Below are 15095 nucleotides of genomic sequence, written 5' to 3'. Positions count from 1 at the left end.
TAATTTTATATATTTTTATTTCAATAAATGATAACTTTCAGAAATAAAATAATGTCAATTGTAATTTCAACCTTAGAAGATGGTTCTCTAATAATTCTGACACTGTTTTTCTCTCTTATTAAAGAAATAAAGGATCAAAAGAAAAAACACAAACTCCAAAGAACGCAGAAATAAACAACAGCAAGCATAAAAGCAAGGTAATCTGGTTCCTTTTAAACTTTTAAATTAGCATTTTGCTTTGACACTGAAATAGTTCTAGAAGATGATTTATTTTTGTTTCCAATAAAATACAATCTTATGATTATACAGTAGAGGAGACGAATAGATTCAAGGGATTGGATCTGGTAGACAGAATGCCTGAAGAACTACGGACGAAGGTCTGAAACACTGTACAGGAGGTGGTGACAAAACCGTCTCCAAGTGGGCACAGAAACAGCAAGGACCTAAGAGAAGCAGAAGAGATTAACAAGAGGTGGCAACATAAAAAGAAATGCATCTGAGTCAGTTCTAATCAGGGGGATGAACCTAGAGCCTATTCAACAAACGGCAGTCAGTCAGAAAGACAAAATCAAATATTGTGTATTAATGCATACATATGGAATCTAGAAAGACGGTCCTGATGAACCTATCTGAAGGGTAGCAGTGGAGACACAGACATAGAGAACAGACGCATGGACACAGGGGGAGGGGGAGAAAGAGAGGGTGGGATGGATGGAGGGAGTAACATGGAAACATATACATTACCATATGTAAAACAGATAGCCAATGGGAATTTGCTATATGACTTCAAACCAGGGCATTGAAACAACCTAGATGGGTGGGCTGAGGAGGGAGTTTCAAGAGGAAGGGTACATAGGTAAACCTATGGCTGAATCATGTTGATGTCTGGCAGAAACCAACACAATATTGTAGAACAATTATCCTTCAACTAAAAATAAATTTAATAACTTAAGAAAAAAGAAGAGGTGGCAAGAATACACAGAAGAACTACACAAAAAAAGTTTTAACAACCTGGATAACCACAATGGTGTAGTCACTCACCTACAGCCAGACATTCTGGAATGTGAAGTCAACTGGGCCTTAGGAAGCATCACTACGAACAAAGCTAGTGTAGCTGATAGAATTCAGTTGAGCTATTTCAAAGCCTAGAAGATGATGCTGTGAAAGTACTGCACTCAATATGCCAGCAAATTTGGAAAACAGCAGTGGCCACAGGACCGGAAAAGGTTTCTTTTCATCCCAATCCCAAAGAAAGGCAATGCCAAAGAATGTTCAATCTAGTGTACAATTGCGTTCATTTCACATGCTAGCAAGATAATGCTTAAAATTCTTCAAGCTAGGCTTCAAAAGTACATGAACTGAGAACTTCCAAATGTATAAGCTGGATTGAGAAAATGCAGAGGAATCAGAGATCAAACTGCCAACATCCGTTGGATCATAAAAAAAGGGAATTTCAAAAAAAAACCATCTGCTTCATTGACTGTGCTAAAGCCTTTAACTGTGTGAATCAGAACAAATCATGGAAAAATTCTTAGAGATGGACATACCAGACCACCTTGCCTGCCTCCTGCAAAACTTGTATACAGGTCAATAAGCAAACTGGACATGGAACAACAGACAGGTTCAAAATTGGGAAAGGAGTACGTCTAGGCTGTATATTGTCACCCAGCTTATTTATCTTATATGCAGAGTATATCACGCAAAATGTAGGGCCCAAGCTGGAATCAAGACTGCCAGGAGAAATATCAACAACCTCATATATGCAGACGATACCACTCTAATAGCAGAAAGTGAAGAGGAACTAAAGAGCCTCTTGATGAGGATGAAAGAGGAGAGTGAAAAAGCTGGCTTAAAATTCAACATACAAAAAACTAAAATTATGGCATCCAGTCCCATCACTTCATGGCAAACAGATGGGGAAAACGTGGAAGCAGCAACAGACTTTATTTTCTTGGGCTCCAAAATCACTGTAGATGGTGACTGCAGCCACAAAATAAAAAGACGCCTGCTCCTTGCAAGTAAAGCTATGACAAACCTAGACAGCATATTAAAAAGCAGAGACATCACTTTGCCAACAACAGTCCATATAGTCAAAGTTATAGTTTTTCCAGTAGTCATAAACAGATATGAGAGTTGACTCATAAACAAGGCTCAGCACTGAAGAACTGATGCATTCAAATTGCAGTGCTGGAGAAGCCTCTTGAGAGTCCTTGGACAGCAAGGAGATCATACCAGTCAATCCTAAAGGAAGTCAATCCTGAATATTCACTGGAAGGACTGATGCTAAAGCTCCAATACTGTGGCCAACTGACGTGAAGAGTCAACTCACTGGAAAAGACATTGATGCTGAGAAGGATTAGGCACAGGAGGAGAAGGGGATGACAGAAGAGGAGATGACTGGATGGCATCACCAACTCAATGAGCAAACTCCAGGAGATAGTGAAGGACAGGGAAGCCTGGCATGCTGCAATCGATGGGTTCCAAAGAGCTGGACATGACTCACCAAATGAACAACAACAACAATGTAATAAAAGCCCCTTTAAACTATAAGATCAGCAATATAGTTTACCAGTTAAAAGTCCAATAAAGTCAGGAATTAAAAATGAAACATACATGCTTTAAACATTTATTTTTACTTGGTATGTATAAAAAAAGCACATTGACCTATCACTGATGATCAGTAAGACTTTGGAAATGGGTTTGCTAATTTGAGTTCTTCCTTGAACAAATTACAGCCCTAAAACAACCTTCCAGATCGCAACTTTGGTTTCTTTAGAATGGAATGAGAAAATAAAGGCACCTCCACGTTTTTACTGACTTGACCGAGTTAAGTCTTCCTAAAGCATTAAAATTATTCACAGAAACAATTTTACTTTTCAGAGGAAATTTCATTATTGTCAAAAATGGTACAACTAAAATTAATTACAATAAAAAGTACCACTAGAATAAACAAATATAGGAAATTCTGATTCTTGTAAGCACTCAATTCATCAAAAGCTAAATCAAGTTGTATTCTTCTGAAACTACTAGATGCTCTTCAACAGTCATTCTAGCTTCCTCTCTTAACGACAGGCCCTCATTCTCATTGGGGCACATTTATTGCTGTTCAGTAGCTAAGTTGTGATCCCATGGACTACAGCACACCAGGCCTCCCTGTCCCTACCATCTCCCAGAATTTGGCACACTTATAGTAACAAAAAGATTGTAATCTCAGCTTATGATCCTAAGGTAAAAAGCATATTGCCTATTAACAGGTCAATAACCAACAGAAAACTTTTCATGGAAATAAACAATAATTGGAATACAACAAACCATTCTTCTCTCAAACTGAAAGTGTCAATTCATTAATGAGTCAGGGCTGTAATTTTTTTTTAAATAGACTACAACAGAAACATAGTTCAGACTCAAAATCAGTTCAGTTCAGTTGCTCAGTCGTGTCTGACTCTTTGCGATCCCACGAATTGCAGCACGCCAGGCCTCCCTGTCCATCACCACTCCCGGAGTTTACTCAAAAACATGTCCATCGAGTCAGTGATGGACATGTCATCCTCTGTCGTCCCCTTCTCCTCCTGCCTCCAATCCCTCCTAGCAACAGGGACGGACGTTCGTGACACTGTACAGGAGACAGGGATCAAGACCATCCCCATGGAAAAGAAATGCAAAAAAGCAAAATGGCTGTCTTAGGAGACCTTACAAATAGCTGTGAGAAGAGAAGTGAAAAGCAAAGGAGAAAAGGAAAGATATAAGCATCTGAATGCAGAGTTCCAAGTAATGCCAAGGAGAAATAAGAAAGCCTTCCTCAGCGATCAATGCAAGGAAATAGAGGAAAACAACAGAAATGGGAAAGATGAGAGATCCCTTCAAGAAAATTAGAGATACCAAGGGAACATTTCATGCAAAGACGGGCTCGATAAAGGACAAAAATGGTATGGACCTAACAGAAGCAGAAGATATTAAGAAGAGGTGGCAGGAATACACAGAAGAACTGTACAAAGAAGATCTTCATGGCCCAGATAATCACGATGGTGTGATCACTCACCTAGAGCCAGATATCCTGGAACGTGAAGTCAAGTGGGCCTTAGAAAGCATCACTACGAACAAAACTAGTGGAGATGATGGAATTCCAGTTGAGCTATTTCAAATCCTGAAAGATGATGCTGTGAAAGTGTTGCACTTAATATGCCAGCAAATCTGGAAAACTCAGCAGTGGCCACAGGACTGGAAAAGGTCAGTTTTCATTCCAATCCCAAAGAAAGCTCAAACTACTGCACAATTGCACTCATCTCACAAGCTAGTAAAGTAATGTTCAAAATTCTCCAAGCCAGGCTCCAGCAATATGTGAACTGTGAACTTCCAGATGTTCAAGCTGGTTTTAGAAAAGGCAGAGGAACCAGAGATCAAATTGCCAACATCCTCTGGATTATCGAAAAGGCAAGAGAGTTCCAAAAAAACGTCTATTTCTGCTTTATTGACTATGCCAAAGCCTTTGACTGTGTGGATCACAATAAACTGTGGAAAATTCTGAAAGAGATGGGAATACCAGACCACCTGACCTGCCTCTTGAAAAATTTGTATCCAGGTCAGGAAGCAACAGTTAGAACTGGACATGGAACAACAGACTGGTTCCAAATAGGAAAAGGAGTACATCAAGGCTGTATATTGTCACCCTCCTTACTTAACTTATATGTGGAGTACATCATGAGAAGTGCTGGGCTGGAAGAAGCACAAGCTGGAATTAAGATTGCCGGGAGAAGTATCAATAACCTCAGAAATGCAGATGACACCACCCTTATGGCAGAAAGTGAAGAGGAACTAAAAAGCCTCTTGATGAAAGTGAAGGAGGAGAGTGAAAAAGTTGGCTTAAAGCTCAACATTCAGAAAACGAAGATCATGGCATCTGGTCCCATCACTTCATGGGAAATAGATGGAGAAACAGTGGAAACAGTGTCAGACTTTATTTTGGGGGGCTCCAAAACCACTGCAGATGGTGATTGCAGCCATGAAATTAAAAGACGCTTACTCCTTGGAAGAAAAGTTATGACCAACCTAGACAGCATATTGAAAAGCAGAGACATTACTTTGCCAACAAAGGTCCGTCTAGTCAAGGCTATGGTTTTTCCAGTGGTCATGTATGGATGTGAGAGTTGGACTGTGAAGAAAGCTGAGCGCCGAAGGATTGATGCTTTTGAATTGTGGTGTTGGAGAAGACTCTTGCGAGTTCCTTGGACTGCAAGGAGATCCAACCAGTCCATCCTAAAGGAGACTAGTTGTGGGTGTTCATTGGAGGGACTGATGCTGAGGCTGAAACTCCAGTACTTTGGCCAGCTCATGCAAAGAGCTGACTCATTGGAAAGACCCTGATGCTGGGAGGGATTGGGGGCAGGAGGAGAAGGGGATGACAGAGGATGAGATGGCTGGATGGCATCATCGACTCGATGCACAGGTGTTTGGGTGAACTCCGGGAGTTGGTGATGGACAGGGAGGCCTGGTGTGCTGCGATTCATGGGGTCGCAAAGAGTTGGACACGACTGAGCGACTAAACTGAACTGAACTGAACTAAAGAGCAATGCTTCTCAACGGTTACTGGATATCAGACTCTCTAGGTGAGCTTGGAAACGGATTCCTAAATTAATTTCTCAAGATCCTGACTCAGCAAGTCAAGGGTGGCAGTCAAAATCTGATTTCTAACACAGCTCTAGGTGATGCTAATACCCTACCACATTTGAGGTAATAGGCTCTAGTTTTTATGAACCAGGCATAATTAACATCAGAAAATAAAACACTATACCCGGAGGCTGAAAGCAATCTTCATCAAGTCCAATCTGTTATCAGATGGTTGAATTTCTTTCACAAAACCCTAAATGGTCAACCATCCCTCTGAATGTTAAACCAACAAAGATGAACCACTGAATGATCTACCACCATACAACAGATGAACCATTTATGAACTATTTATGATAGTTCAAAAATAATCCATGTTAAGTACTAATGAAAATGAATTAGTTTTCTCAGGGAGTCATGACTCGAGATTACTGCTCTCCTTTCTTATTTTCATTTAAATATGTATTGTTACTGTGGAATTATTAAAGAATGCCATTGATGATTCTATACATTCAATGAAGAGAGATGAGACTCCCAAGTGAGATTCACAGAACTTTTCATTAATTTGCTTTTATTTGTTCCCACACTGGGGAAAAACGGGAATATCCAGAACAATTTGACTTTATAACTTGCTAAAAGGTGAATGACAAATGTGAACACTTCTAACACCTCTGACAGAAATTGGTTAGATTTTGTCAATTTCAATAGTCCAGATGTATACTATTTTTAGAGCTAAAAAAAGATTTAACACACATTATAAAACAAGTAACTATTTGTTCTTTACTGTGAGAACAACTAAAGCAAATACAACAGACTAGTTTTTTTGAATGGTTATTGATATTTACAGTGCTCTGAAAGCAATGATCAAGAAGATTAGAGATGTCTATAAATAGAAATATTCAGAATGTACCTAAAAACTGTCCAGGGTCTGTTAAAACTGAAGCATATCACTACAACAGAATATCATACATTTTAATCGAGTATAATATTTATATATTTTAATAACATTTTAGAGAGTATATTACTTCTATAAGGAGAAAACAATGAAATTTTAACAAAACAATAAAAGCAAAAATAATTCATACTAATAGCTGCAGAAGCACAATTCTACAGAGGTATGAGGAGCCAGTTCCAACTGTGTCCCAATCTACAGTTCTACAACTTCCCTGTTATTCGTTCTAATTCTAAATTTCTGTGATACCATTGTTATATATAAAATACAATGTTTTAATTTTCATCTTCTCTCCCTTCTTGCCACACCAAATTTAGCTGAATATCCTTTTCTGCACAGATAAACAAGGATCTGTTCCAGTCCTGAACCTTACTTTTTATCCCATCCTATTTAACTGGGAAAAAATGCAATGGTAAAATAGCCATTTTTAAGAGCTTTAAAGCCCTAGAACTAGAGTAACTTTCATTTTTCTGTCTTCAAAGGCATTAGTAAACTTATAACCATTTCATGCTGTTACTCTCTTGAACTCATTAAACTCAGAAACATCAATTCTACTATCTCATATTACCTGCAACAATGTCAACAGAGATTTAAACAGAGAAACAAAAAATCCCACTTGAACAACTTTATCTACAGTAGGGGCTGGTAAACTCTTGATCAAAGGATGGCCCCTGAGCCAGAAATAGTTACATTTTTGAGACAGTAAAAGAAAGAAGTAAAGGAGAGGGGAGGGAAGAGGAGGAAGAGAAGAATACATGGGAGACCCTATTTTTGACTACATCCTACAGAGCTTAAATGTTTCCCATTCAGCCCTTTATGAAAAAGGTTTCCTGACCCCTATCTATAGGAATATTGCTGAGTGTAGTTCACACAATATAATTTGCATCATGCTAGGAAAACATACAGCACTAAATAGGCTTAGAAAAGCCCTCAGGGCAATTATCTACAGAACTATCTCTTGAGTTACAGCCAAAATGATTCAGAACAAAGCAACTGCAAATTAGGCACTAGGTATAATATACTATCATAAAACTACTTGCATCTCTAGGAGAGTTCTGGTACCCAAATAACCCTTTTGCTGTGAATAAAAAATTTGACGAAATATATAAAACAAATACACCCAAAGTATGGACAACAATAAACACAAGACTGTGATCTCCAACAAAATAAACTACTGAGGTGAGTAGCCTCCACCTTCTGCCTGGGGACATTTAGCAGGGTCCAGTATACAGAGGGAAAACTCAAGCAGAGCACACCAGGCTCAGTACACTGGGGAGACAAGAGACTGAGAAAACTGAAGCAGATGGTATTTGGAGGACACGCCACCAAAAAGAAGAGACAAATATACACTGAAAGAGCCCTAGAAATTCTTTGGCTGAACAGAAAGCCACACATAAGAAGGTGGGGAAGGTTACGGTTCTGTGAGAGAATGCAACACATAAGAACTCTATACATTCTGCGCAATTTTGCTGTGAACCTAAAAATATGCTCTAAAAATTAAAGCCTATCTTTAAAAAAACAAAGAAACTGCCGGGAGCCGGCGAGAGACATTCCGCTCGTGACAAAGGTCATGAGGAAGGAGGCTCGGCATACGCAAAGGCAAAGGCGGGATTGAGCCTCAGGAGTCTCCCCAGATATTCTCAAGCATCTTCCCCCAAAAAACCAGAGTCTGCCTACTTTATTGCTTTGTGCTCTCACCTCTGACTTTACTGGGGGCTGTCCCCCACCACCATCTCGCTCTCTCTGTCAAAGAGTTAACTTACAGCTCCAATTAATAAAGTTCCTGGGCAATTAGGAGTGTTTAAATCCAAACCCCTCAGATGGCTCTCTAACTCGCCTGACAAGTTTACTCGGACTCCTACAGCTATGCATACGATTGTTTACAGTCTCCCAGCCTCGAGAGGCACGGGAAGCTTAAGATATTCAAATAGCTTAGAGCCTCTCAGAGAGTTAGAAACTGTCAGAATAAAACTAGTAAAAGATTTCATTGATGAGCCAATGCTTGTTGCCAAGTTTCCACATCCCCTGAATTGTATCCTTGAATGTGTATTAATTAATACAGTTGGTATGTAGAAAAAATAAGTAGTGGCCTTGGTGTTAGTAACTTTAGACCCTTAAGGTAATAAATTCTTTCCTTTGTTGTAAACCCATTACACATCCGCCCTATAGGAATGCAATGTTATCTTTGGAAGATGGCGCCAAACCTTAAAATAATTACTCTTAGAGAAAATAAGTCTTTGTTGATAAGTCCTTGTCAAGAGTCATAAAATGTTAATAGGCCTTCTGGCCAGAAGATGATGTAAATCACCTAAACCATTTGTATACGATAAATGCGCAGGAAAGAAACCCTGGTTTTTGATAAGGATCAAAAACTGCTGACTTTGCATCCCCTATTATCCTCTATGTGTAACTTAGGGTATATAAGCCCCTGTTGAAAATAAAGCTACAGGCCTTGCTCACCAACGCTTGGTCTCCCCATGTCATTCTTCCCTTTAACTTCCAGCGGAGTCTCCATCTGGAGCGTGGAACCCACCATGCTTACTTATTATGCCTGGGCTTCTAAGACCCACTCGAGAAGGTGTCTAGGGTGGGGCACCTTCCGCTATTCAAGAGGGCGCCTGCGGCCTACGTAACTGGTGCAAACTTCTTGTCTTGAAGTTTTATTGGTCTCCCGCGTAAACCAAGCTACTCAGCCTCTTTTCTCCACTGAATTTTCCTACTGAGCTATCCTCATTCTATTACTCTTTATATCTTTGATAAATATGTAAATAGTCGCCGACTCCGTCTCCCCTTCGAATACCCTGGATCAGTCGGGGCTGGACCCCGGCAAGAAACCTCATCAAACAACTAGGAGAATCAATGGAGACCTCAAAAAGTCACACGTTAAAAGTAGGACTGGGGTTAGTGTTAGTCGCTCAGTCGTGCCCGACTCTTTGCGACCCCATGGACTGTAGCCCACCAGGCTCCTCTGTCCATGAGATTTCCCAGGCAAGGATACTGGAGTGGGTTGCCATTTCCTTCTCCAGGGGATCTTGCCAACCCAGGGATCGAACCCAGGTCTCCTGCACTGCAGGCAGATTCTTTACCAAGTGAGCTACAAAAGCCAACCCTAGAGCTGTCCTAACAAGCTTTAAAAGCAAATCTCAAAAACAAAACAAAACAAAACAAAAAATCAAGCTGAATCAAAGCAAACTGAATGTCAGAATAAAACTCAATGCTCCTTAAAGGAAATATAATATGAAATATAAAATATAATCTAACACTTAATGTAACATTAACAATATACCACATCCAATCAAAAACTGTAACACATTTGAAAAAGACATGAGAGTCATAACCAGAAGAAAACTCAGCCAACAGAAATGGAGCCAGAAAGAATATAAATGATGGGATTAGATTAGCAGAAAATACTTCAAAAGTTATTTTTTAAAAAAGTAGAAAGATTTAATGCAAAGCATGATCTTAATGAGAATAAAAGTAGAAACTATATTTTTAAAAAAGAAACTTCTAAAACTGAAAAATATATCTGAAATGAAAATTTAACTGAATGAGTTAACTGTACATTAGACTATACAGATGAAAACAGTAAACAGGAGGAGACAGAAATAAAAAAAAAACTATATTATTATTATTACATATGAAAGAATGTGTTATCAGCAGACTTATATGACAAGAAATGTTGAAGAAAGTTCTGCCTAAAGAAAGACACCGGATGGAAACCTAGACCTAGACAAGGAATACTGGAAACAAACACAATTAAAAGTAAAAATAGGGACTTCATTGGTGATCTAGTAGTTAAGACTCCCTGCTCTCAAATGCAGGGGGCCCAGGTTCAATCTCTGGTCAGAAAACTATATTCTTCATGAAGTAACTAAAGATCCCCCGTGCCATAGTGCAGCAAAGAAGATCCCATGTAGCCAAATAAAATAAATAAATAAATAAAATTTAAGGGGAAAAAGTAGATAACTTTATTGCAATATCTGAATAGTTTTAACACTTCTCTGCCATTAATTGAATAGCAGTAAATCAACAAAAATATAAAAGACCCAAAAAAATGCTGTCAACCAACTAAACCTAACTGATATTTATAAAATGTTAACCCATAAATGGCAAACACATACTCTTTTCCAATATACATGGGACAATCACCAATATAGATCACGTGATAAGTGATGGAAATATTGTATGGAAGAATTATCAAAGAATGGAACTCATACAGAATAATTACTTTGACCAAAATGCACTCAGTAACAAAAGCACATGTGAAAAAACCCCAAATATTTAGAAATAAAAACTTCATTTTAAAAAAGTGACTGGTCAAAAAAGAAATCACAAGGAAAATTAGAAAATATTATAAAATGAGTAGGGGCTCCCCAGGTGGGCAAGAACCCAGTGGTAAAGAACCCACCTGCCAGTGCAGGAGATACAAGCGACACGGATTCGATCCCTGGGTATGGAAGATCTCCTGGAGAAGGGCATGGCAACCCATGCCTGTGTTCTTGCCTGGAGAATGCCAATGGACAGAGGAGCCAGGGTGGGTACAGTCCATAGGGTCGCAAAGAGTCAGAAACGATTGAAGCAACTTAACATGCATGCATGCACATGAACTTAATAAAGTTCATGAACACACAACAGAGCTTGAGAAGGGCAATAAAAGAAGTCCTTAGAGGGGGAACTTACAGATTTATACATTTAAAACCTATGACTTAAACTTCCACCTTTATAAGCAAGAAAAAAAATCAAATTAAGCACAAGTATTGATTGGACTTGCCAAAAAGTTCATTTGGTTGGCCAAAAAGTTTATTTGGTTAGTGAATACACTGTTCAATAAAGTTCTTGGTAAAAGTGAAAATATCAATGTCTTTTAATTTTACTTAAAAGCAAATGAACATTTGGCCAACTCAACAGAAGAAGTAATGAAGATAAAAAGAAAAATCTATATAACAGACAATAAACAGTAAAGAAAAACCAAAAGCAAGATCTTCAAAAAGAACAAAAATGATAAGCTTCTAGACAAATTAACCATAAACAGAGAGAAATAATAAAGGCAAACAAATATATGAAAAAGATGTTCAACATCACTAAGTATTTGGGAAACGTAATCAAAACTGAAATCAGGTATCAACTCACATTCAGTAGGCTAACTACTATCAAAAAAGCAAAAATAACCACAGAGGTGAAGATGTGGAGAAACTGGAACCCTTGCACATTGTTGGTGTGAATGGAAAGTGGTACAGCTGCTACATAAAACAGTACGGCAGTTTCTCAAGAGTTGAAAATGGAATTACCACATCATCTCAAAAGAATAAAAAGCATGGTCTGTAAGAGATATTTATATCGGTATACCATGTTCACTGCAGCATTATTTACAATGGCTTAAGAAAGAAAAAGTGAAAGTGAAGTCGCTCAGTCGTGTCCGACTCTTTGCGACCCCATGGACACTAGGCTCCTCCGTCCAATGGGATTTTCTAGGCAAGAGTACTGGAGTGGGTTGCCATTTCCTTCTCCTGGGAACTTCCTGACCCAGGGATTGAACCCAGGTCTCCCACACTGTAGACAGATGCTTTAATGTCTGAGCCACCAGGGAAGTCAGCATTATTTACAATGGCTTAAAGATGGAAGTAATTCAAGTATCTGTCCACTGCTGACTGAACTGATAAAATGTGGTATATCCATATGATGAAATACTGTCGCTGTTGTTGCTTTCAGTCTCTAAGTTCTGTCTGACTCTTCTGCAACACCATGTACTGTAGCCCGCCAGGCTCCTCTGTTCATGGAATTTCCCAGTCAAGAATACCAGAGTGGGTTGCCACTTCCTTCTCCAGGGGATCTTTGGAGCCCAAGGGTCAAAATCATGTCTCTTGCGTTGGCAGGAGATTCTTTACAGCTGAGCCACCAGGGAAGCCCATGGTGGAATAGTACTCAGTCTTAAAAAGGAAGGAAATTCTGACATCTGCTTCAACACAGATGAACCTTGAGGACATCATTTTAAATGAAATAAACCAGTCCCATAAAGACAAATACTGTATAATTCCACTTCTATGAGGTACCCAGAAGAGTAAAATTCATAGAGGCAGACAGTAAAGAGGTAGATAACACCGCTGAAAGGATACATAGGGAGTGTAATAGACACAGACTTTCAGTCTTGCAAGATGAAAAGTTAATAGATTGGCTGCACAGCAATCTAAATGTAATTAACAGTACTGAACTGAACATTTAAAAATGATAAAAATGGTAAATTTTAATTTATGTGTATTTTTACACTTAAAATATTTTAATAAAAAATACATAGAGGAGGAAAGGATAGAAAGAGAAGACACAAATTACCAATCCTCAGGAGTAAAAGAGACAGCAATAAAGGTTTCATTAGAGTAAAAATAAGTTAATATTAAAAACAACCTTATATCTCCCAATTGTGTGTGTGTCTGTGTTTTTTACCACAGTACACAGCTTGCAGGACATTAGCTCCCCAAGCAGGGATCAAATCCAGGTTCCCTGTAGTGGAAGCTCAGAGTCCTAATAACCATTGGACCACCAGGGAATTCCCTATGAACAATTATGTAGAAAAAAATTTTAAAACTATGAACATAAACTAAAACTATTATTCACAGTATATGACAATCATTTAAGAATTATTAATAATTCTATGGAAATGAAATTAACAACTTAAGATCTATACTATTCAGTACAGTAAGTCACCAGTTACACACTTAAATAAAATTAGAACTTCAGTTCTGCACTTAATCACATTTCAAGTACTCTACTGCCACAGACAGTTGCTACTATACTTTAATGGTGTAGTACAATGTAGATATTTCAATAGTCAGAGAAAGTTCTACCAGACTGTGCTGACTTATGAGAAAATGCCTTGAAAAGTATAAATTACACAGAAGAAATAGAAAATATGAACAACATCAAGACTAGATGACATCACTAGCAAATTAAATACTTAAGGAAGAAGTAATACCCACCTTACATGGATTCTTTCAGCAAATATAAGAGAAAGGAACACTTTCTAACTAATATTATGAGGCCATTATCATCCTGGAACCAAAGCCAGAGAAAGATGTGACCAAAAAAAAAAAACTACATACCAATATCCTTCATAAATATAGGTGCTAAAAAATCAGAATACTTAAAATATTAGCAAATTGGATTTTAAAAGATACAAAACAAAGAATAGATCATGACAAAGTACGATTTATATCACAAATGCAAGGTGGGTTTAAGATTCAAAAATCAATTCACTACATGAACACAATAAAGAAAAACACATGATCATTTCAGCATATGAAAAGAAACCATTTGACAAAATAGTCATTCATGAAAAAAATCTCGCAAATACAGAGAAGAGAAGGTCCTCAACCAGAGAAAAGGCATCTACAAAGATAATAAACATCAACTGGAAAATGAAAAAAAATTTTTTTAATCATTATAATAGAATAAAAAATAGGAATATTAAATTTCAAATTAGTAAGGAAAGAATGGACTGTTATTAACTGACTTGGAAGAGAAAAATTGGATAGTATGGGGGAAAACTGTCCCTTAATTTATCCAAATACACACAAAACTGAAGCAAAATATTTAAAAGACCAAAAGAAAAACAGGAATGCTAATTTCTTAAATATATGCAAAATCTATAGGCTAAAACTATAAAAGGTTATTTAGAAATTAAATAATTTATTATTTACAGATTTAAAGAAGAACTAAATAAACTCAGAAATATGCAATGCTCATGGATATATTTAAGATGTCAATTCTCCTCCAAATTAATCCACAAATTTAATGCAACTCTAATCAAATAGCCAATGGTTTATCTATATACCTTTACATGTTGATTATAAAATGTCTGTGTAAATACAAAGGAGTTAAATACACAAAGCAAATTTTAAGAAGAAATGAATGGCTTACACTAACTTGTTTTATAAGTCTGTAATTATTTTGAAGTAAAAAGTTGAAAATGATTTCATGATATAGTACATCTTATATGTAAATTATACATCAGCAAATATAATTTTTTTAATTTCATTTACAATAGCACAAGAAATTTTAAATGTACAGGGATAACAAAATATGCATAAGACTCATACTTAAAAATTACAAAACCCTGCTAAAAGGAAAGATGATCTACATAAATTTTTTAAAAGATACAAAACATTCATGAACAGGAAAACTCTTTTAGATGTCAATTCTCCCCAAACTCATCTATAGATGAGAATCCCAATCAAAATCCCAGGAAGCTTTTTTATAGAAAAATAACAAGGTGTTTCTAAGAAACTGCAAGAAAATGCAAAAGATCTGGAATACAAAAAACAACTTTTGAAAAAAATGGCTTAGACTATGTGATCTCATATAAAACTTAAAAGTAATTAATACAATGTGGTACTGACATAAGGAACGACATATAGATCCTTGGAACAGTATGAGCCCAAAATAAAACCAAACATACAGAACATTTAATCTTCAAAAAAGTATCAAAATAAATCAATCAGAAAAAAGATTATTTTCTTGGGCTCCAAAATCACTGCAGATGGTGACTGCA

At 37.3% G+C, this 15095-nt stretch overlaps 1 protein-coding gene across 15 annotated transcripts in view; it reads right to left on the bottom strand.

The window, feature by feature from the left end:
- The window catches only part of ZMYM4 (zinc finger MYM-type containing 4), a 165852-nt gene that overhangs the window by 84727 nt on the left and 66030 nt on the right, over positions 1–15095 (bottom strand). The gene's annotated exons all lie outside the window — the stretch shown is intronic.

This window comes from Bos grunniens, chromosome 3 (genome assembly GCF_055505025.1).
Source record: "Bos grunniens cultivar Pamir isolate PY7600 chromosome 3, Bosgru_T2T1.0, whole genome shotgun sequence".
Lineage (NCBI taxonomy): Eukaryota > Metazoa > Chordata > Mammalia > Artiodactyla > Bovidae > Bos > Bos grunniens.
The sequence above is the reverse complement of the archived record's forward strand: the minus strand, read 5'-3'. Positions and strand labels throughout refer to the sequence as shown.